Consider the following 23,489-nt stretch of genomic DNA (forward strand, 5'->3'; position numbering starts at 1 on the left):
TCAGGACCAGAGGGCTTCACAGGTGAATTATACCAAACATTTAAAGAAGAATTAATATTAATCATTTCAAAACTCCTCCAAAAACTGGAAGAGGGTATACTTCCAAACTTATTTTATCAGGCCAGCATGACCCAATACCAAAGCCAGACAAAGACACTACAAGAAAAGAAAACTACAGTCCAGTATCCTTGATGAACATAGATGCAAAAATCCTCACCGAAATACTAGCAAACTGAATTCAACAGCACATTAAAAGGATCATACACCTGACCAAGTGTGATATATCACTGGAAAGCAAGGTTCAACATAGGCAAATCAACAAATGTAATACATCACATTAACAGAATAAAGAATAAAAATTATATGATCATTTTCATAGATGCAGAAAAAGCATTTGACAAAATTCAACATTCGTTTGGATAAAATCTCTCAACAAAGAAGGATGTCATACCATTTGTGACAACATGGATGAACCTGGAGAACATCATGCTAAATAAGTGAAATAAGCCAGACATAGGAAGACAAATACTAAACAGTACCACTTATGTGAGAAATCTAAAATAGTCAAACTGATAGTAGCAGAGAGTAAAATGGTGGTTAACAGTGGCTGGGTGGAGGGGTATGTGGGGATGTACTAGTCAAAGGGTACTAAGTTCCAGTTATGCTAGTTGAATAAATCCTAGATATGTACTGTACATCATAACCTATAGTTAACAATACTGTACTGTATTCTTAAAATTTTGCTAAGAAGGTAGATCTTATGTTAAGTGTTCTTGTCATACATAAAAAGTAATAATAAATAAAGAGTCAGGAAGAAACTTTTGGAGGTGATGAATTTGTTAATGGCATGGATGTGGTGATGGTTTCAAGGGTGTACACTTATCTCCAAACACATCACATTGTATATATTAAATATGTACACCTTTTCATATGTTAATTATGCCTCAATAAAATGCTTTAACAAGTGAAATAAATTAAATGAGTGGCAAAATAAAACAAACCAGTGTTTAACTCTGAAAACCCTTACTAATTGACTGTTACGAGTTTGCTACTATACAACTCATCAGTATGGTTTGAAAAACATGATTTTGTTAAGCTATAATGTGAGAATAAAATTTTTCATTAAATTTTTCCTTGTTCACAGCAATGTTTTCTTCTATGATTAAGAGAAATGTAACAGAAATGTGAAGGATAAGAAAAGAGTGAAAAGATGTTTGAGGAAGCAGAGCAAGCCAAAGAACTATGTGTACCGTTCCAGTTTTATTTAGGGTAAGTGTGTATTTTATAGTCTTTTTTCCTCAGTTTTCACCAGAGTTCCTATCCTGCAGAGAACAGTTTTTATTAATAAAACTAGTGTGAGAGTATAAATATGTGTCATTGTCTGGAAGAAGATGGAATACAGCGATTGAGATAATAGTGAGAGAGGAGGGAATGAGCATGGACCAGAGAGCGAGGGAACAGAGTAACATGGCAGGTGACTAGAACCCAAGGAGAAATGTTATTTGGTGAGAAGTTCCCCTTGTTAGGATGGCAGAAGGACATTTAAGAATGAGAACATATTAATATCAAATTCAAAGTGTCTGTGTTTGTGAAAAGCATAACCCTTCCCATATCCCAAACCCTCATTAAAACTGTTACCATTTCTGTAGGTCCCCATAGGGTGAACCATGGCATGGAAAAGGGACAGTATTTGAGGACAAGGCAAGATAATTTTCAAACTCAATTGATTTAGCAGAAGCAGGAACTCAGAACCAAGAGACTCCAAGAAACGTAACCCTCCTTTCATTCAAGGAATCCTTGGAGAGAATAGGAGGAAAGTTGAGTCTCTTAATGCACATGTGATTCATTTGAATCTTAAATTATAAGGTGGTATCAGGGGCTTCCTTTTATCTGGGCATTATCAATTTCTTTCGCTTACTTACCTATGCTCCATGTTCTCTAAATCTCATTCCTCTATTCCCATACCCTCCATCTAAGAATTCTGTACAAAATTTTGCAAATTTGATAGCTTTTGGTACCTATCCCAACAATGGACATAGTATTCCATTGTTTAACCAGGTCATTTAACCAGGTCCCAGATAACCAGCAATATTAATTCACTTTGATTTTCTACATTTAATAATAGGAGGAAGAGGATACTCATAATTAAGGCTATACAAGCCAGGGATTTCATTAGAAAAGCAATTCTTCCTAATGTATGCCATGCATTGTGCAAAACCTTAGGGAAAAGTTGTGAATGTGATAGATCTGGTTTCTAGGCACATGAAGTTGTCTGGCCATTCCAGGAATACTCATCCTGGTTTGTACATCTTCAAACCTATGATTATAACCAATACACACAAAGTCCTCCATCAACCAAAAAAATTCCCTTTTATATCTACTAAGACAGACAGAAAAGTAGTTGAACGCATTTAGCTCAAAGAAAGTTAAAAAAAAGTGTTAGGGATCAAGCGTCAACTAACATCCCAATTCTCAAGCATTCTTTGATTGAAGTTTTACAGAAGAAATACTTTTAATATTTATTAGAATTGTGAAGATAAGAATTTGATGGTTTTCAAATTACTTCTAAGTAAGACTAGCTCCTTAATTTGTGGGATCCAGTGCAAAATTAAAATGCAGGCCCTTGTTAAAGTATTCTTAAGAATTTTTAAGAAAGTGACAGCAGAACATTGAAACAAGCACATAGCGTTTCTAAGCCTGGGACCGTGCAAATACAGAGGTCTCATGCCATGAAGGCAGCCTGTCTCTAAGCTTACAATTCACTTAATTTGTTCTAGAATTTTATTTACTATTTGACAAAGCAAATGCCCAATGGAGGAGAAAATATAGCGGTAACCAAGAAAGCAAGTAAACAAATTTTTTCACAGTATCACCTAAGAAACTGCTATGGAAACTTACATTATAATATTTAAAAAATGTTTTCATCTAATATCTACAATTGTTAATTACCAAAACATTCCAAAGGTCAGATTAGTAATACATTTCATTTAGGACTTTAAGGTTTAGATGGTAATCAGTCTGCAGAACTTACTTTAAAGCAGGAAGAAATCATCAGATTTTCCCTTAAATGTGAATGAATCTAAGACATTTTACTTTCTACTGAAAATAGAAAAATGATTTAGAAAATAGAAGTTTATCAGACAAGATGTATAACTACAAGAAGATATCCTGTAAGATGAGGTGCCTTTTAACAAGCAAGGTTCCCTAATTAATTATGGGCAAGTTACTTTCTAGTCAGATGTAAGTAATTGCACAAAAACGGACTGGAAATAAGTCATATCTGAGTTCTTACATTTTCTCATTTTAATTAGTGCATATTATGTGCTTTGCCTCAGTTAGCCCTTCCATAAATAATTTATTTCCTACTGCTCATAGCTTCAGTTTCTTCATCTCAAAAAAAATGAGAAGTTTCAGCTAATTGAGTTCTGAATGCTCTGCCAGTCCTAATTAAACTCAGCATTACTTATTGTTAACATACTGCCCACAAATTCCTATGCAGGAGACTTCAGAATTTAAAAAAAAGAATAAGCCACAGTTCCTGACCACAGAGTCTACAATCCAGAAGGCAAGGCAAGCCAGACAGTCAATAAGTGTAATGTAAGACAGCTCCAAAATTCTAGACCTTTAATTCTAAACAAAAATCTTACCAAAGAAGCACAGAAACTTTTAAGGTTGAGATATGATGTAAAATTAATAGACTGGAAGCTTGTAATACAAATCAATCTCCTTAAACATTAGATGTAGATGCTAGAGGCCTGAGTGAGTTTTTAAGCTGTCTTATAGCCAGTACTGGGGGAGTTCTGCTGCCATGCCAAACATCCAAATGCCTAGCGTGATATTTACCTTGTAAGTGCGCTTCCTCCATATTCGGATGTGTTGACCGAATACATAACACGGACACAATTTCAGACCACATTTATCTTCATCACTGACTATTGCAGTAAAGTGTCCATGAGACAAAACTTGGGCTTCATTATTCCACTTGTTTTGTATTCTGGGAAATCTTATTTGGTTGGCAGCCCTTTCAACATTACATGGCTTTCATGTCACACATTTGGTTCAGCTGATATAATCAAGGTCCTAGTGCATCATTCATCTTGGAATAAACAATGAAAATCAGGTAGATTAAAAAGTGACAGCTTAAAATAGAGCATGAAATATAACCAAAGTCACAGAAATTGAATTAATATGGCTTTAACATGATTTTCAGAGGTCTCCAGTCTGGAGTTTGGGCCCAATTTCCTGGCTGGCTTAAAATGAGACCACAGATCTTAAATGATGTGCCTGAGGAGAGGCCATGAGTCAGTGGCTGAACTAGCCAGGCCTGTGAGCAGAGAGGCTGCAATGGATAATAAGCATTATGTGTTCTGAACTTCAAAAGAATCAAGAGCACAATTTTCATTAATAAAAAATGTGCTTACTTGAAATGGTAACTCCATAGATATCAACATGGGACATGTTGTAATAGTGTATGTTATAGGTTGAGATCCCAGGGGAACAGATATGGGGATGGAGATTTGCAAGTGGTTGGCTTATTGTGGAGTGTCCTCAGGAGCAATACCTGTAAGGAAGTGAGGGAGGCAGGACTGGGCAGAGGGAGAAGTCGAACTGTGATGCATCTGCAGCAGAGGCCTCAGCCACTCCCACAGGGAACCCTGGGGCTGGTTTGGTTCTCTAGATATGTCCCAAATTGAAGCAAGGGGCTAGGCCTCTCTACCCTGAGGAGGGCCTCAGCCTGGAGCAGTCAGTTCCTGACAGGTGGGGGCATGGATGCCTGGGTCCTGGAGACAGGATCTGGGCTGTGCAGCTCAGCATCCACTAGAGTTTACCCCTTGCATCACTCAGATCTGCTTGCTTCCTCCCATCTGAGAAGAGTTCGTCCAGGATGGATGGAGACCATTCTGGATGGTCTCTTTTCCAGGGAAAACTTACCTAAGGAAGGCTAACAAGATGAACTGCAGCCTCCGTGGTTACAGATAGTCTCAGGGCTGCAACTAGTGCTTATCATTTCCTTGCTCAACTACCAATTCTAGATTACTCTCATCTTTAACTAGCACTCCTGCTAGTCTACGGGGCTCACATGATGTGGTGACCCTGACTCTCATCCCTGAGTTTTAGAGCCCCATGACCTTCTTAAAAATATGGCTTCTGAACTTGCCTATTTACTGTCAGAATCGGACAACAGAGAACCTGGCTGCTGCACTTGTCCATTTACTATCAAAATTAGGAAAGAAGCAAGAGACACCCTAGTGAATCATCTGGGAATCAAATATATTCTTTCCTGTCCCCACTGTGTAACACAGCCCTATTGTGTCTCCTGATCATTAGGGTCAATTACCCCTGCTAAGGATGGCTCTTCTTCCTTGCCTAACAGATGGTCTTGGTTCAAGGAAGCAAAAGTGACCTCATGAAAGCCTTCTCCCTCTTGGAACCTGACCTTTTGGACCAGTAGAGCCTAGGAGGGAAGGGAAGCACAAATTTTTCAACTGGATCTCTGAAATCAATGGCAAATGTAGCATAGAGAATGCATAAGACTGAGGGTTAGTATAGAGACTATTAGTATATAATAATATTATATTATTGGTAGTATAGGGTAAGGTCAAAGATTAGAAGAAAAGTAAAATGATTATTGCAGCAAGTCAAGCAAAAACTGAGGAGGGCCTAAAACAAGGCACCAGTAATGAAGAAGAAAGATCAGCATTTGAAACATTAAAAATATGAAATGAACTAGATGAATGCAAGGAGGCTCAGAAGGGAGGATGGGGAATCTCCGATAACTCCCATGATTCCAGCTCAGTTTACTGCTAAGAAGGACAGAGACACAGGATAAAGAGCAGGTTTGATTCTTTATTTGGTTTGTTTTCAAGGTGCCACAGGAGACAATATTTTAGGGTCACTTATTTTAGGTCACTGACCAATCAGTGACATTTAGGGGGCCCTCTGATTCCTTATTTGCTAGTTTCAAACTGCAGGCTTCCTTTAAATGACCTACACTTGGAAGTTAGCTGTGCCTTTGAATTCTGGGAACTGTAACAAGCATAACTCCACATCTTTTAAATGTTTTGTATAGATTACACTCCTATAGAAGAAATTATTAAAGTAAAACTATGTCATTCCTGTGACAATGACTCCCAAATCTGTATTTCCTTCCTGATTTTTCCAACTGTATATTCCAAACTACCTGCTGGACACTTTCACATGGAATTCATGCCAGCATCTCAGATTCAACACATCCAAATTCAATTAAGCCCCCCGCTCTGCCAGTTTCCCTCATCTGTAAATAGGCTTCAGTTCCTGGAACCTCTATTTCTGATAAAGAACCCACCTTCCTCTCAGTTGGGTTTGCAAACTATAGCCCACAGGCCAAATTCAGCCTGTTCCTGTAAATAAAGTTTTATTGCAACGCATCCAAATGAATTCATCTATATATTGTCTATGTCTGCTTTTGTGCCACAGTGGCAGAGTTGAGTAGTTGTGGCAGAGCCCCTATGGCCCCAAAAGCCTTAATGTTATTATTATTGTTGTTTTGTTATTGTTATTATTATCATCTGAACCTTTACAGCACAAATTTGCTGACACCTGCTCTAAGTCAGCCAGGATCAAAATCTGAGTCATGTTACACTTCCCCCTTTCTCTCACCTCATCTGCTCCCTGCCCTTTAAATGTTACTACTACAGATATCTCTCACTCTCTCTCTCTGCTCTCACTGAGCCTAACCTATTTCAACACTCTGCAGACTCTTAGCATGCTCTCTTACAGAAATGCCCTTGCAGATCTACCTGGCTTCTCTCTCCACCCTTGGTGATATGACAAACTACAAATAGTCCCTCCATCTGTTACTTGTCTATGGGGAAGGGAGGAGGAGGGGAGTGTGCTGGTCAGGGGAAGCTTCACAGAAGAAAGAAATGATTCAGCTGATAAAAGATAAACAGGCATTTTTCAGCAAAACAGAGGACTGAGGGGGAGGTGGCTGGAGATGTATAGATGAAGTTACTGCATGACTTTAGAGAAGGCATGAGAAAATAAGGTGTGTTTGGGGAACATCAAGTAGTTTGGTATGGTGGGAAAAAAGGAAAATGTAATAAAAGGATAATGAGAAGCCCATTCTAGAAACTTTCTTTAAGCTACTATTTCCACGTTGGTCAGCCTCAGCTCCTACTCACCATTCTAGACCCAGTTGTGACACCTTCTCTGGTTCCTCCCAATCAAGTCTTGCCTCTTTCCCTTGGATTCCCATAATATTGCATCCTAACTTCTTCCATTTATCACTTTATAACTTGGGTGCCAGTATGGCAGAATAGATTTTTTATTAGTAGATGTAATAAACTATTAGTAGGTGATCATCTCTTCCTCCATTTACTGCCCAAGTGACCATCAGCGGTCCCCTCCTTCTCCTAGATGGTGGCTTCCTCATTTATAGTGTGGTTGCACCTTGGAAACACAGGAGACTTCTGCAAACTGTAAAGTGCTAAATAAGTGAAAACTAACATTTGAATGGTACTTGGTAGAGATTTATAACTTGAGGAAACACCTAACGTCCTACAAGTTTTTGCTTGTTTGCTTAAGTATGTTCCTTACTGGACTAAAATATAACTTGAGATCAGACAGTAACTGTATCTTGTGCATTTTTATATCATCAGCACATAAAGAGTATTCAGTATATGTTCATAAAATTAAATTGTCCCGCTGAAGTTGACAAAAGATCTGATCACACTAGCACTGATTATTTGTAATCTACACACTAAAAAATTATGGCTCAGCTCATATTGTCCCTAAAAAGTCACATTGGAATATTTAAGCATTTTTGATATGCACGATATCAAAAGAAATTCAGAGAGTTTTTCTTGTTATTGAGTGAGAAACAAATGGTGAACGGGGGTACTTCAAACCTGAAACTGATACAAAGCTCGGAGGCATGCCATTACAGGATGCCTTATAAAGTGAAAATGAGGAAGTTGCTGAACCTTTACAATGATTGGTTATTAAAATGGGGGTTTTCAGACAGCAGGGGATTGGTTAAAACTGATTATCTTACACCATTTTAAGAAGATGCTTAAAGTTTCACTTATGATTATCAGAGGCATTTGCAAGAAATAACCTAAGTTTTGTTTACATTCATGGAGTAAACTAGATGAAGTTTTGCTTATGTGGCTTAACTAGTTTTGTTTGCTAGGGAGAGCTTCAAGCCTGGTTTCCATTTTATTTAACTTTAACAAACGATATTAAAAATATTCAAGGTAACACTAAATTATGTTGTCATTTATCAAAATGATTTTGAAACTTTTCTTTGGAGTTACTTTAAGGATGTGGCATCTTTTTATAAGACTGTCCTTCATGTTGGAAAACATTCTTTGAGGATGAACTTATTTTTAGAAAACAACTAAAATTATTATAAGCCAACTATGATACTAATTTAGTTTAAAATACTAAATACTTTAGATACTAGATACTTTAGAATGAATACTATACTTTAGAATGAATACTAAAATACTAGATACTTTAGAATGAAATAGTGAATATTATGTTATTTCTCGAGCTTACTTGAAAGGCAAGCAATGCATCCGTATAATCCATCATGGCCTGCTCTGACTGGCACAGTTGACTGAGCTGGGCACCATCAACCATAGAAATTTTGGTGAGTAATCTAAAATCTACCATTATAGAACTTTCAGATAAGTCGGTATTAAGCAAATATTATTGGCCCTTGTTTCTAATTATAATAGAGTTTACTGAGGTAAATTAATGCACCTCTATGCTTGTTTCTCAAATCAAATACCCCTTCTCCTCCATCAGGATTCCTGTGGGCTCTAATAAAAATTTGATGGTTTTCACAGCTTAATTTCTATCTCTGTAACTAGAAATCTTGGACATATCTCTCTATACCTTCAGTTCTTCCAGATTTTTTCGTACCTGCCCTGTCCTGACTTCTCTTTAGAGCCATAGTATTCAATACAATAGTATAGTAGACAGAATAATGTTCCCCCCTAAATATGTCCAAGCCCTCATTCCCGGAAATGGTGACTACATTACCTAAGATACCAAAAGGGAACTTTGCAGATGTGATTAAGGACCTTGAGATGGGGAGATTATCCTGCATTATCCAGGTGATCCCATTGTGATCATGAAGATCCTTATAAGAGAAAGAGGAAGGCAGGAGACTTAGAATCAGAGAAGGAAGTGTGACAATGGAAGCAGAGGATGGAGTGATGTGGCCATGAGCCAAGGAATGTGAGCAGCCTCCCGAAGCTGGGAAAGGAGAGGAATAGATTATCCCCTAGAGCAGGGGTAGCAGTCCGTGGCCTGTTGGGAACTGGGCCACATAGCAGGTGAGTGGTGGGCGAGCGAGCAAAGCTTCATCTGTATTTATAGCCGCTCCCCATTGCTTGCATTACCGCCTGAGCTCCGCCTCCTGTCAGATCAGTGACAGCATTATATTCTCATAGGACTGCCAACCCTACTGTGAACTGCCCATGTGAGGGATCTAGGTTGTGAACTCCTTATGAGAATCTAACGCCTGATGACCTGAGGTGGAGCTGAGGCAGTGATGCTAGCTCTGGGAAGCTGATGCAAATACAGATTATCATTAGCAGAGAGGTTTGACTGCATAGAGACTATAATAAATCAATTGCTTGCAGACCCATATCAAAAGCCTATCAGTGAGTGGCAAGTGACAATTAAGCTGCATGTGGTTGCTGGCTTTATAGTGGAAAGTGAGTAGATGTACTTCGACTGTACATTGCATCTGGTGGCAGGCTTTAAGTCAGAAACCGACATTTATTTTAGTCCGCGTGTGGCACGCCTGTTATTTTATTTACCGCTTCCGTCTGCACCTCTTTCCTGCACCGCGCACTTGTCTCAGTCACAGTTTTGGTAAGCCATAAGCTAACCCTAGCCAAAATTATTAAAAAAACAAACGTCGCTGGAGAGCTTCTTTGTAAAGAGAGAAAGACCCAATAATGAGACAGTAGAAGACCCTAAGACTGCCAACAAAAAGAAAGCTGCATTTAAAAGAAAATATCAAGAGTCCTACTTAAATTATGGGTTCTTTGCAACAGGTGATTGACATTCTCCAAGCCCGCTTTGTATAATATGTGGCAACAAGCTATCCAACAAAGCCATGAAACCTTCAAAACTGCTTTGCCACATGGAGACCAAGCACCCTGCATTAAAAGACAGGACTTTGGAGTTTTTCAAAAGAAAAAAAAATGTGGACAAGAAGAACAGAAGCAATTATTGAAGGCCACTACTTCATCAAAATGTCTGCACCAAGAGCAATATTCTTAGTGGCTAACCACATTGCCAAAGCTAAGAAGCCCTTTACTATTGGTGAAGAGTTTATCCTACCTGCTGCTAAAGACATTTGTCATGAACTTACAGGAGACGCTGCAGTTCAAAAGGTGGCACGTGTTCCTCTTTCGGCTAGCACCATAACTACACAGATTGATGGAATAGCAGAGGATACTGAGGCACAATTTTTAGAGAGGATTAATGAGTCACTGTGGTACACAACCCAGGTTGACAAGTCTACCGATGTTGACAACAAGGCAACAATGCTTGTTTTTGTGTGATATATTTTTCAGAAGGATGTGCATGAGGATATGTTATGTGCACTTTTGTTGCCAACGAACACCACAGCTGAAGAACTGTTCAAATCTTTGAATGATTACATATCAGGAAAACTGAATTGGTCATTATGTGTTAGTATATGCACAGATGGAGCAGCTGCCATGACTGGACGGCTTTCTGGTTTTACTACTCAGGTCAAAGAGGTCGCTTCTGAATGTGAGTCTATGCACTGTGTCATCCATATAGAAATGCTGGCTAGCCGAAAAATGTCACCTGAACTTAACAACATTTTGCAGGATGTGATTAAAATTATCAACCACATTAAAGTATATGCCCTTAACTCACGTCTGTTCGTGCAGCTCTGTGAGGAGAAGGACGCAGAGCACACACGTCTTCTCTTACACGCAGAAGTGAGATGGCTTTCTAGAGGTAGATCACTGGCCAGAGTTTTTGAGTTATGAGAGCCACTCCAGCGATTTCTTTTAGAAAAATAGTCACCCCTGGCAGCATATTTCAGTGACACAGAATAGGTTGCAAAACTTGCTTACTTGTGTGACATATTCAACCTGCTCAATGAAGTCAATCTGTCACTTCAGGGGAGAACGACAACTGTGTTCAAGTCAGCAGATAAAGTGGCAGCATTCAAAGCCAAACTGGAATTATGGGGGTGACGAGTGAACATTGAGATTTTTGACATGTTTCAAACATTAGCAGAGATTTTGAAAGAGACTGAGCCAGGGCCTTCTTTCTCCCAGCTGATGCACGATCACCTATCCCAGCTTTCAAAAGAGCTTGAGCATTACTTCCCAATCACAAAAGACCCCCGAACTGGGAAGGAATGGATCCGCGACCCATTTGTGAATAAGCCAGGTGAATCGACTTTGTCCCTGCTAGAAGAGGATCAACTGCTTGAGATCGCAAATGACAGCGGCCTTAAAAGTATGCTTGAGACAACTTCAAAGCTCCATATGTTCTGGATTAAAGACAAGATGGAATATCCTGAGATTGCCACAGAAGCACTGAAAAGCCTGCTTGCATTTCCAGCATCCTATCTTTGTGAAGCAGGCCTTTCTGCAGTGACTGCAACCAAAACGAGATTACGAAGTAGACTGGACATACGGGACACACTTCGGGTGTCACTGTCTCCCATCACCCCCAGATGGGATCATCTAGTTGCAGGAAACCAAGCTCAGGGCTCCCACTGATTCTGCATTATGGGGAGTTGTATAATTATTTCATTATATATTACAGTGTAATAATAATAGAAATAAAGTGCACAATGAATGTAATGCGCTTGAATCATCCCGAAACCACCCCTCCTCCCCGGTCCATGGAAAAATTGTCTTCCGCAAAACTGGTCCCTGGTGCCAAAAAGGTTGGGAACCACTGTTTTAAACCACTGAGTTTGTAGTAATTTGTTACAGCAACAAAAGGAAATTAATTCAGGTAACCACTAGCCTCATGTGTTTATTTAAATTTAAGTGAATTAAATTAAAAAAAATTTAAATTTAATGTTTCATTCTAGCTATATTTCAAGTCCTTAATAGCAACCTGTGACAGTGACTACCATATTGGACAGCACAGATTATAGATCATTGCTGAAACTTCCATCCAGCAGCATTGGATTGTGCTGTTACAGAGGTCTCTTTGCCTTACCCCAGATATCCTACCACCAGAGTAGATTTAGTAAAGCTAAAATAAACAAACTCCCTTTAATTCCAAACCTCTTTGTCAATGGCAGTGGCTCAGAAGACTATCCAAAGTAGTAGATGTGATCTTGGCTCAAAATTTTATTTGATACAATTATTGCAGGAATCAAATGGCAGCCCACAGACAAGGGATGGGAGAGACAGTCCCACTACAAGTCCTGCTCTTTAGTAGCATCCCCTGCATGGAAAGAATCATAGAGAATGTTCAAGTGTGGTGGAAGTTCACACATCCCATGAGGAACCTCTCTATCCGAACTCTAAGTTCAAAGTATTTACTTTGTTTTCTCCATGGCTTATAAGAGTTGGATTGTTTGTTTATTGTTAGGCTGATGATGTTTCTATACCAGAACAGTAGATTGGGTTCATTGGTGATGTCTTCCATTTCTTGATATCCTAAAACTGAAGAGAGATATGTTGGGCTTTTATCTAATTCCGTTCTGAGTAAAATAAAAACTGGAATAATACATTCTGGAATTGTTTTCCACTAACTCCTATAAAAGAGATTCCTCTTTTGTACTCCTCAGTTTATTCACAGTTTAAAACGTAGCTGAGAAGCATTTCAGTAGATAGAAACTAGCTCTAATTCAATATTTTTCAGCCACAGGAGGTGAACTTTCTCCACACAGTAAATATAAGCCAGGTGGATTCATTGTCTTAAGAGGAATCAGACATTCAGATTCATGCGCAAAGACTCAGTTCAACATGATGTGCTAAGCAAGGGGAAATATTTTTTTTAAGTCATGAAATATCTGAATAAGTAAGACAATTATATGAAAATGTGTGAAAATGCATATCATAAGCATTAATATGCATTCATATGAACGTATGCCCAACATACATATGATTACCGAAGAAGACCACTACAGGCATACCTTGGAGATATTGCAGGTACAGTTCCGGACCACTGCAATAAAGTTAATATTGCAATAAAGCAAGTCACATGGATTTTTTGGTTTCCCAGTGTATACAGATGTTTTAAGCGTGCAATAGCATCATGTCTTTAAAAATGTGTGTACTGTGATTTTAAAAATACCTTAAAAATGCTAACCATTATCCGAGCCTTCAGTGAGTCGTAATCTTTTTGCTGGTGGAGGGTCTTGCCTGGGAGTTGATGGCTGCTAACTGGTCAGGGTGGTGATTGCTGAAGGTTAGAATGGCTGCAGCAATTTCTTAAAATAAGACGACAATCAATTTGCTTCATCAATTTACTCTTCCTTTCATAAACAATTTCTCTATAGCCTGCAATGCTGTTTGATAATATTTTATCCACAACAGAAATTCTTTCAAACTTGGAGTCAATCCTCTCTAACCCTGCTTTACTTTATCAACCAAGTTCATGTAAGATGCTAAATCCTTTATTGTCATTTCAACAATCTTTACAGCATCTTCACCAGGAATAGATTACATCTTAAGAAAGCACTTTCTTGGTTCATCTGTAAGAAGCAACTTCTCATCTGTTAAAATTTTATCATAAAATTGCAGCAATTAAGTCACATCTTCAGATTCCACTTCTAATTCTAGTTCTCTTACTATTTCCCCCACATCTGTAGTTACTTCCTCTACTGAAGTCTTGAACCCCTCAAAGTCAGCCATGAACATTGGAACCAGTATCTCCCAAACTTCTGTTAATGTTGATATTTTGACCTCTTCCCATGAACCACAAATATTTTAAAATGACATCTAGAATGGTGAATCCTTTCCAGAAGGCTTTCAATTTACTTTACCCACATCCATCAGAAGAATCACTATCTATGGCAGCTATAGGCTTACAAAATGTATTTCTTAAATAACAAGACTTGAAAGTCAAAATTACTCCTTGATCTATGGGCTGTAGAATGGATGTCATATTAGCAGGCAAGAAAACAACATTAATCTCATTGTACATCTCCATTAGAGCTCTTGGGTGACCAGGTGCATTGTCAGTGAGAAGTAAAATTTTGAAAGGAATCTTCTTTTTCTGAGCAGCAGATCTCAAATGTGGGCTTAAAATATCGATAAACCATGTTGTAAACAAATGTGTTGTCACCAGGTTTTGTTGTTCCATTTACAGAGCACAGACAGAGTAGATGTAGCATAATTCTTAAGGGTCTTAGGACTTTCAGAATGGTAATTGAACATTGGCTTCAACTTAATGTCACCAACTGCATCAGCCCCTAACCCTGTCCTTTGAAGCTTTGAAGGAAGGCATTGACTTTTCCTCTCTAGCTGTGAAAGTCCTAGATGACACCTTCTTGCAATATAAGGCTGTTTCATCTACATTGACTCTCTGTTGTTTCGTGTATCCACCTTCATTCATTATTTTAGTTGGGTTTTCTGGATAACTTGCTGCAGCTTCTACATCAGCACTTGCTGCTTCACTCTGCACTTTTATGTTATGGAGATGGCTTCTTTCCTTCAACCTCATGAACCAACCTCTGCTAGCTTCAGACTTTTCTTTTGCAGCTTCCTCACCTCTCTCAGCCTACATAGAATTGAAGAGAGTTAGGGCCTTGCTCTGGATTCAGCTTTGGCTTAAGGGATGTTATGGCTGGTTTAATCCTCTATCCAGACCACTAAAACTTTCTCCATATCAGCAGTAAGGCTGTTTTTCTTTCTTGTCATTCTTGTGTGCGCTAAAGTAGCACTTTTAATTTTCTTCAAGAGCTTTTCTTTTGTACTCATAATGTGACTATTTGTCACATGGGGCCTAGCTTTATTACTTATCTTGGATTTTGACATGCCTTCTTCACTAAGCTTAATCATTTCTAGCTTTTGATTTAAAGTGAGAAGCGTGATGAGACTCTTCCTCTCAATTGAACACTTAGAGGCCATTGTAGGGTTATTAGTTGGCCTAATTTCAACATTGTTGTGTGTCAGGAGATAGGGAGGCCCAAGGAGAAGGAGAGAGATGGGGTACAGCCGGTAGGTAGAACAGTCAGAACACACAACATTAATCACTTAAAATACCATCTTATATGGACAAGGTTCATGGCACCCCAAAACAATTACAATAGTAACATCAAAGATCACTGATCACAGATCACCATAACAAATATAATAATAATGGACAATTTTGTGTGAATTACCAAAATGTGACAGAGAGACACCAAGTGAACAAATGCTGTTGGAAAAATGCTGCTGATAGACTTGCTCGATGCAGTGTTCACAAACCTTCAATTTGTAAAAAACACAATATCTGCAAAGTGCAATAAAGCAAAGCACAATAAAATGAGGTATGTCTGTGGTTTCAGAATCTGCTCCTGGCATACCTATTTTCAGATAGGTATGTCGCTGTCTTTAAAATCACTGTCCCCTTTAAAATTTTCCTTAGAAAGACTGTCATTTAAATGGTATTCTCAAATAGGATTTCCTGGACCATTATCACATATTTCTCCTACAATAAACTCATAGTTTGTCTTTTGATAACAGTATATGTCATTTGCATCTTATCTTCAAATCCATTCCCTGTACTCTCTTTGCTCCCATGGGGGCTAATACATTCTCTATTTCCAAAGTTCTCTTGCCTTCCAATTAAGTTTGGCCAATCAGAAACTGTGGCAGATCAGAGGGTTGTAAGAGGGAGAATAACCACATTATTTCTCTTTTGCTTTATGCTTCAGATGACATATCTAGCAGTGGCTGCATCTTTTCCATCTCCATTGATCCATTACCTTGTGTGTTCCATGAGATGCTCCTGAATCCTTGTGTGTAACATGAGATGCTCCTGAATCAATAAGTTCCTTTTATGCTTAATGAGGTTTCAGTGTGTTTTTATTACCAGTTATCACAATGACATTATCCTTAATTTTTTATCACTTAATCTTATTCCAGTGTAGCCTCAGATACTCACCTTTTTCAGCAGGAAGGGATTTATCATTCCTCAGGTCTTATAGTAAATGGCAAGAGCAAAGGTTCACTCATCTTAGCTATTTTCCTATAATAAGTTTCTTTCTAACTCTGAGCTAAGGAAACAAATAGTTTAGTCTTTCAGGTATTTCCATTTCTCATAATTCTCAATTCACTCTTTATGAAACCATTGGAGAAAATAGAATCCATAATAAGGCTTAGAAATAAGAATTAAAAGTCACTAAATAACTTTAGTAGAAATACACACACACACACACACACACACACACACACACACACACACACTATTTGTACCTGGCAAACATCAAACATTAGTTAACTTCAATATTTTTTTTTACTGTATTAGCCATAGGACACTGTCAAATGCCTTCAGAATTATTAGTGAGTTGTGGGGATAAATTTTCCAGGCCCAGGCAGGGGTGAGTCTCAGGAGTCAGTGTTATCTGAATTGAAATACATAAGTGTACAGTCCTAAATATTGTGAGGCAAAGTCAAAGTCAAAAGTGGTTCCTTAAAACTAGGTATGCATCTCCTGTGGATATGATAAAACAATAACTGGGAAGGGGGAGGGAAGGAGAGGAAAGACTTATGCAGAACTGAAGGGTACTAATTAAAAGGACAGGAAAACACCTTCCACTTTTGGCTATCAGTGGACTGTCTCATTTCATATCCCACTGAAAACAACTAGAAATCTCAAAAAATGTTTTCTGAAAATTTGTTTGAAGGCATTAAAGGGACATCAAAACACCAAGGACTTGAAAGGTCATGATTTCAGAAAGAAGTTCTGAGAAGTGAGTGCAACATCTAGTTATGCTTTTCTTTTCAAGGAACATCAGAATCTTTTCCATCTCCATGGATCAAGTTACCTTGTGTGTTCTGTGAGATACTCCTGAACCATTGAAATAAGTTCCCTTTTATGCTCTGACATGTGTTTGACAATTCATAAGAACTAAGAACCTGATAAGCTGGTCAGAGTTTTTGGCAGTCTCAAGGGATTTTTTAAAAAATGAAGAGCAAGGTCTGCCAAGGAGGAGAAGCCCTGGAAAGTACTTCATATTTTCAGCTGAAACTCCTGAGGAGCAAAACCTAAATAGTAAAGGAAATTGACCAGCCTGCAGGAAGGCTGAAACTCAGCTCCTTGTTAGCTCAGTTTGAGAAGAGATGAAATAATCTGCCCTAATCTAACTTTCTTCAAGAAGCAAAAGTAAATTCTCTTTGGAAAAAGATAATGTTATCCAGAATCTCTAATTAGCTCTCAATTTTTCATACATGTTTAGCATTCTTTCAATTACCAGGCATACAACAAGACAAAAACAATCTAAAACCAAGAGAAGAGAAACAGATAATGGAAAAACTACCATAGATGGATAATTTTATCAGAGAACTAGAATCTGTTAGAGAAAAAAAGACTTGAATTGAAATACTAGAAATGAAAAACACAAAAACTCAATAAATTGTTTTTAACAGAATATCAGACAAAGTTAAGAGAGCATTTTCTAACTGTTTTAAAACTGGGAAGAGAATATCCAGGCTAAAGAACAGAAAGAAAAATGATGAAAATATAGAAAATCATTTAAGAGACAGATGGACACTAGTGAGAATATCTAACATATGTAATTGGATTTCCAGTAAAAGAGAGAGAGGATGGGTGGAAGCAACACTAGAAGAGATAATGACCAAGGATTTTCTAAAATTAGTGAAAGATGTCAAGCCACAGATCCAAGAAATGCTACAAACAGTAAATAAGAAAAATATAAATAAAATCCACCTAGGAACATCATAGTAAAATGACTACAAACAAAGAAATATCATTGGGTCAATTGGATATTCAAACACCAAAAAAAAAAGTTAATCTTATTGGATACAATGTATGGGAAAATATTTTCTCTCATAGTCTTTTAACTCTTATAATGACATCTGAGTAGAGTTCTTATTTTCAGTGCAGTCTAATTTATAAATTGTTTTTTAAATAGTATTTCTCGTATTCTGTTTAAGAAAATTTTTGTTATTTTATGGTCATGAAGATATTTTCCTACATTATCTTAGAAGTTTTAAAGAACTAAAATTAAGTACAAATCAAAGAAATTCTCTTCATTAGCATACACTAGAAAGGGAGGGGGAAGACAAGCCACTGAGAAATTTTGATGAGGGGAATCTGAAGAACTGGCCTAAAGTGGGGCTGGTAATAGAAAGAAATGTCCAGATATGCTACAGGACAGCTAAACTCTTAGAAATTTTTGTAGAATTAAAAGATAATAAATTGTTTTGTTTTTGTTTTTGATAAACTACCTAGCCTGCTCAAGGGCAAAGTGCCTAGACTGACTATTTTTCTAGCTTATCAGTTTACCCCCAAAAATGTAAAGGCAAAATGTACTCTTCCCTGAAATGTTGGCAATGACTCTGTTTGTCCTGAATTGCAGTTCCCTCACTCCAGACCTGCTTTATTCCTCTTCCCTTCACAGACATTTGTGACCTAAATTCCATCTCAGTGTTTACTTCTGGAGAATCCACCCACCAACATCAATTGACTCCTCCATGAAAAACAGAGTAAAACAAAACTCACTGTTCTCAGACTGCTCAGACTCTCCACAGATTTCTCCTTTTCTCTCTTCTTATAAGTCTATACTTTGCCTTTGTTTCTTAACAGCAGTCTAATGACAGCTCTCACTTGTATATGTGAGTAAAATATTTCTATGTCAATGGTGACTAAAAAAATCTAGAAATTGTTCTTTGACACTACAGAATTGAAGAAAAATTAACATGTATATTGGGAACCCTAACAAGTCTATAGAAGAAACATTTAATACAAAAGGAAACAGGCGAAATAGGCACATCACAAAATAGTATATCAAAAGGTCAATAAATATAAAAAGGTACTCAAAATCATTAGTCATCAGTGTAAATTGAAACTACAATGTAATACCACTAAACATCCAGCAAAATGGCTAAGATGTAAAAGGTCAACAATAATTATGTTGGTGAGGATATGGAGCAACCAGAATTCTCATATACTGCTGATGGGAGTGTAAATTGGCTCAAATATTTTAGAAAACTCTTTGGCAATATATGCTAAAGCTGAACATACACATAGGCTAAGACCCAACTACTCCACTACTGGGAGAAATACCAAACAGAAGTGTGTGCATATATTTACTAAAGACATGCACAAGAATGTTCATAGTAACTTCATGTGTGATAACCCCAAACTGGAGTCAACTAAAAGGTCCATCAACAATAGAATGGCTAATATATTTTACCCATACAAAGGAATACTACAGCATTGAAAACAAATGGATGAAAGCTGCATGAAAGCAAAATGAATGAACATCTCAGGCATAATATTAAGCAAAAATTTAGGCATAGAATGGTACATACTGAATATTATGGACTAAAGTGCACACACACACACACCCCTAAAATTTCATATGTTGAAGCCCTAACTCCAAATGTGACTGTATGTGGAGATAGGGTAGATAATTAGGTAGATAATTAGGTAGATAATTAAAATTAAATGAGGTCATAAGGGTGGAGCCCTAATCTATTGGACTTGTGTCTTTATAAGAGGAGGAAGAGACACCAGGAGAGTGTCCACACAGAAGAAAGGCCATGTGAAGACACAGTGAGAAGGTTGCCGTATACATGCCAGGAAGTGTTCTCACCAGAAACCAACCCTGATGACACCTTCATCTTGGGCTTTCAGCCTCAGAAGTGTGAGAAAATTAATTTCTATTACTTAAGCCACGCCATCTGTGATACTCTGTTATGGCAGTTCAAGCAGACTAATATGATTCCATTTACAGATAAAGTATTAAGAAAGAAACACCTAATCTATGAAACTGGAAGTAAAGTTTACTCCTGTCAAGGAATGAAGGTTGCAATGAGTAGGAGAAGGCATGAGGGGGACTTCTGGCATACTGCTGGTGTCCTATTTCTTGACCTTAGTGGTGGATACATGAGTGTTACTGTTGTGAAAATTTATGGAATTTTGGTATATGTGCTGCCGAAGCAAGCACAAAATTTATGGAATTTTAGACTTATGTGTGGTTCATTAGGTAGTATACATCAATTTAAAGTTTATTAAAAAATAAACAGGAAACATCAGACTCATCAGGGAAGTCTGGCAGATAACAGAAGTGTTCAGGGGGTTTGGATAAAATAAAGCCCTACAATCCCCACCTCATCATGGGAACTGATACAGAACAGGTTTTCTGCTTTCCTTTCTCTTTTTATTTTTCTCTTATTTCCCAGAGCATACATTCCTTTATGAGAGCCTAAGGAAGCAGCTGTCAATGGAGCTGGTTGTAAAAGGATGAGACAGGAAAAAGCAGTCAGCCGGCCAAAGGTTGCAAGTCAAATAGATGTATTTTTGGAGTCTAATCATGTTTCCAATAACAATTTGCAAGACAGCAAGACTGAGCTTATGTGGATACTGTCCAGCCAGTTTAATGAACAGGGTCCTCTGAATGATTTCTCAGCAAAAAATTATCTTTAGAAAGTACAGACTAAGAATTTATCACCAGTTTAGATCCTGCAGGCTATATATATTTTTTAGATAAAACTCTGGAGAATAAAAACTTCATCTTTTTTTTTTTGCTGTTGTTCATGAAGGAATTTCCGAAAGTTGTGGTAAGAATTTTCCAAGATCAGGCGAAATATGGCATTTGATTTTGGAGTTGTGTAACCATAGATCCTGGCTTCAGGAGAGCATCGGCTCTTGACCACACCTACACTTGAAGCTGGATTCAGCACTTCCCCACATTCATTCCTAAGAATTGACTCCCTTCAAAGGCAATATTAAGCAATATATAGTTTACTGAAGATTTTGGAAAATATTTGGGGAAGTAGTTTTATGTTAAACACCATGGAGAAAGCATTCAATAAACATCCCAGTCAGTATTTTTTTTTTTCACTCAGGCCCCTTTTAGCTTCAGACCAATCTGAGGTATTCTCATTCTGATCCTCTCCTTCATTTTCTTGGCTAAATCCTTTCTGCTCCATGGTCTTCTGGAAGTCCAATCCCAGACAGGCAACCATCCTGATGTATGCACAGCCGACTGGGAAAGCTCATCCAATCTTTGCCTTCCATTTCTTTCTTATCAGTCCTGTGGGCTTTACCAGTCTTCCATACCCCACTGGAACTTCGGGTGAAAATTTTTTGTCCAAAGCATTACATGTACAGGCAGAAAGGTGGGAAACATCCTTTGCATTCTTGTTTTAATAAAAACTTAGCTTAGAATCAGGACACCTCGAGCCCTTAACTGCTCAGTGCTACACATTCCTCATACATTTGAACATCTGTGGAACATTTGGGGACACTTAAAAATTGTGGTGGTATGAGAATACAAGGTGTTGTTATTCTTGCATCTTGCTCCCAAGATTCTGACCTAAATGCAGAAAAGCAGTAAGGACACCAGCCTATGACAGTTGGCCATGGTTAACAGCACAGCGTGGGCATCCTGTACAGATAAAAGAATCTCCTTTTCATATAGCATGTATCCGAGAAATAGCACCTTCACAATTTGTGTCATTTCTTTTTGATGACCCCCAAACAAAACTGACTGAGATAATAAATGCTTTTACTTTGGATTGATCAAAATGCCCTGTGGTGAAACTGCTCTAGTTTAATGCAGTGCAGAGTGAGCCACACACGGTGTGAAAACTGCCATCCTTGGAGGAGAAGTGTCAACACCTGGGTTTTTGTCACTTAGCCTATCTTGAAGATTCGGCTGGTTATGTTTCTTTCTTTGTTCCTATCTGTGCGCTAATTCACACTTAAAAACTGATGTTGACTATTATTTGCAAAGCACCCTGAAATATAGGGGTTATAAAGATAAAATAAGGTAATTTCTATCTTCATTAAGTTTACATTTAATCAAGGAAGATATACACAGAAAACAGAACAAAGAACCATAAACAATAAAGACAAAGTAGAAGTAGAAGAAGGAGAGATTATTTATTGCCTGAGGGAATTAGGGGAGCCAGAATGATCTTTTCAAAAAGCAAATGTGCTCATGTGTTTCCTTTTTTTTTTTTTTGGTTAACATCTTTATTGGAGTATAATTGCTTTACAATGGTGTGTTAGTTTCTGCTTTATAACAAAGTAAATCAGCTATACATATACATATATCCTCCCTCTGCATCTCCCTCCCACCCTCCCTATCCCACCCCTCTAGTTGGTCACAAAGCACGGAGCTGGTCTCCCTGTGCTATGTGGCTGCTTCCCACTAACTATCTATTTTACATTTGGTAGTGTGTATATGTCCATGCCACTCTCCCACTTCTTCCCAGCTTACCCTTCCCCCTCCACTTGTCCTCAAGTCCATTCCCTAGTAGGTCTGTATCTTTATCTCCATTTTGCCCCTAGGTTCTTCATGACTTTTTTTTTTTTTTTTACATTCCACATATATGTGTTAGCATACAGTATTTTTTTTTTCTTTCTGACTTACTTCACTCTGATAGACTCTAGGCCCATACACCTCAGTACAAATAACTCAATTTCATTTCTTTTTATGGCTGAGTAATATTCCATTGTATATATGTGCCACATCTTCTTTATCCATTCATCTGTCAGTGGACACTTAGGTTGCTTCCATGTCCTGGCTATAGTAAATAGAACTGCAATGAACATTCTGGTACATGACTTTTTTTTTTTTTTTTTTGCATTAGGCGGGCCTCTCACTGTTGTGGCCTCTCCCATTGTGGAGCACAGGCTCCGGATGTGCAGGCTCAGCGGCCATGGCCCACGGGCCCAGCCGCTCCACGGCATGTGAGATCTTCCCGGACCGGGGCACGAACCCATGTCCCATGCATCAGCAGGCGGACTCTCAACCAGTGCACCACTAGGGAAGCCCGGTACATGACTATTTTTGAATTATGGTTTTCTCAGGGTATATGCCCAGTAGTGGGATTCCTGAGTAGTATGGTAGTTCTATTTTTAGTTTTTTAAGGAACCTCCATACTGTTCTCCATAGTGGCTCTATCGATTTACATTCCCACCAACAGTGCAAGAGGGTTCCCTTTTCTCCACACCCTCTCCAGCATTTATTGTTTCTAGATTTTTTGATGATGGCCATTCTGACTGGTGTGAGATGATATCTCATTGTAGTTTTGATTTGCATTTCTCTACTGATTACTGATGTTGAGCATTCTTTCATGTGTATGTTGGCAATCTGTATATCTTCTCTAGAGAAATGTCTATTTAGGTCTTCTGCCCATTTTTGGATTGGGTTGTTTGTTTTCTTGATATTGAGCTGCATGTACTGCTTATACATTTTGGAGATTAATCCTTTGTCAGTTGCTTCATTTGCAAATATTTTCTCCCATTCTGAGGGTTGTCTTTTCGTCTTGTTTATGGTTTCCTTTACTGTG

The 23,489-nt window shown here is 38.1% G+C and overlaps 1 protein-coding gene across 4 annotated transcripts in view; it reads left to right on the top strand.

Annotated features, from left to right (window-relative positions):
• Window positions 1-23,489, top strand: part of FBXO4 (F-box protein 4) — a 343,355-nt gene that overhangs the window by 314,751 nt on the left and 5,115 nt on the right. The window contains exon 9 of one of the 4 annotated variants that reach the window (XR_009539996.1): window positions 1,145-1,269. The exons of the other annotated variants lie outside the window; for them this stretch is intronic. The gene's annotated coding sequence lies outside the window, so the exon portion shown is untranslated. The remainder of the gene's footprint in view (window positions 1-1,144; window positions 1,270-23,489) is intronic. 4 annotated transcript variants of the gene reach the window in all.

Source organism: Lagenorhynchus albirostris, chromosome 3 (genome assembly GCF_949774975.1).
Source record: "Lagenorhynchus albirostris chromosome 3, mLagAlb1.1, whole genome shotgun sequence".
Taxonomy (NCBI): Eukaryota; Metazoa; Chordata; class Mammalia; order Artiodactyla; family Delphinidae; genus Lagenorhynchus; species Lagenorhynchus albirostris.